Genomic DNA, 1,641 nt, shown 5'->3' with positions numbered 1-1,641 from the left:
GGCTCCGGGGGGGGGACACAAAATGGCTCCTCGTCGGGAGCGTGATGCGAACCCGTGACCGCCGCAGCCGGGGGCGACGGCCCGGGCCTTGGGGACGGCGGTTCCTGGCCTCGTAGGCCGATGAGGCGGCGGTGGTGGTGGTGGTGGGGAGCCCGGGGGGGGCGGGTTGGGCTAGTTGGGGCGGCCGGCGCTCGCCACCCTCCTCCTCCTCCTCACCACCACCACATGTGGGGCCGCCGCCAGGGCGAGGGGAGGCCCCGAGCGGTGGCTTCTTTGTCTCCGGAGGGTGAGACCCGGCAGCCGGAGAGGACGTGAGGCCTTTGCCCGATGAGGCCTGCCCCGGCTGGGCTGGGAGGTGGCTCCTCAGCGCTGGGCCCGAGGCGGGGGGGGAAGGTCCGCAGAGGAGGCATCTGAGGCCAGGCTGGAGTCGTTGCTTCTGTGACCGTGGGCCCTCAGGAGCTCACGAATAGGTTAATTTTGACCGAACTGTACTTTTAAGACCTTGCCAGCTGGCTTTTTTGGGAAGGCATTTCCTTCTGGAGGTGGGTCACAGCTCATGGAATTGTCAGAGTTGGAAGGGACCTTCTAGAGACCATCCAGTCCAACTCCCCTGCCAAAGCAGGGTTGCCCAGAGCACACCACTCAGGATTGCATCCAGGCGGGGCTTGAAGATCTCGAGATCTTCAAGGGGGACTCCACACCCTCCCTGGGCAGCCTCTTCCAGGGCTCTGGCACCCTCACCCCAAAGAAGTTCTTCCTCAGATTGGAGGGGAACTTCCCATGGTCCAGCTTGTGCCCGTTGCCCCTCGTCCTGTCACTGGGAACCACTGAAAAAAGTCCGGCTCCATCCTCCCTCAGCCCACCCTTTAGACACTTGTCAGCATGAATAAGGTCTCCCCTCAGCCTTCTCTTCTCCAGGCTGAAGAGTCCCAGCTCTCTCAGCCTTTCCTGATCAGGGAGGTGCTCCAATCCAGCATTGGAAGTTTTCACTTTCCTCATTCACTTGCTTCCTTTCCTCATCAGGGAGATGCTCCAATCCAGCATCGGAAGTTTTCACTTTCCTCATACACTTGCTGCTTCTATTTTATTTTTTATCTCCCCTAGTGATCTCAGTGCCCGTGCTGCCTCACCTCTGTGACCACGGGGCACAAGTGTGTATTTAGGCAGGAACAACACAGGGCTTGCTGGTGATAGTACAAACCCCAGAAGCAGGGAAGCAAGAAAGACAAAGCATTATCAAAAATAAGTATTCTGTGGTAATTGAGTCATGGAATTGTCGGAGTTGGAAGGGACCTTCTAGAGACCATCCAGTCCAACTCCCCTGCCAAAGCAGGGTTGCCCAGAGCACATCACTCAGGACTCCATCCAGGTGGGGCTTGAAGATCTCCAGAGAAGGGGACTCCACACCCTCCCTGGGCAGCCTCTGCCAGGGCTCTGCCACCCTCACCCCAAAGAAGCAGGATTAGTAGCAGTTACGCTCAGGTCTTGGTTGCTGTCTGGTAGCCAGCTACAGATGTTGCAGATATTATGAGCTGAAGAAAGGCATGAGGGTCCTGTGATTCTGGTGTTTCTTATTGCTGCTGGAGACAACTTTCCAATATGTCTCCCTACATCTGCAGAGGCTTTCCACAGGAGTGACTC

Source organism: Calidris pugnax, unplaced genomic scaffold (genome assembly GCF_001431845.1).
Source record: "Calidris pugnax isolate Ruff unplaced genomic scaffold, ASM143184v1 scaffold105, whole genome shotgun sequence".
Classification (NCBI taxonomy): Eukaryota; Metazoa; Chordata; class Aves; order Charadriiformes; family Scolopacidae; genus Calidris; species Calidris pugnax.
This window is presented reverse-complemented; position numbering follows the sequence as displayed.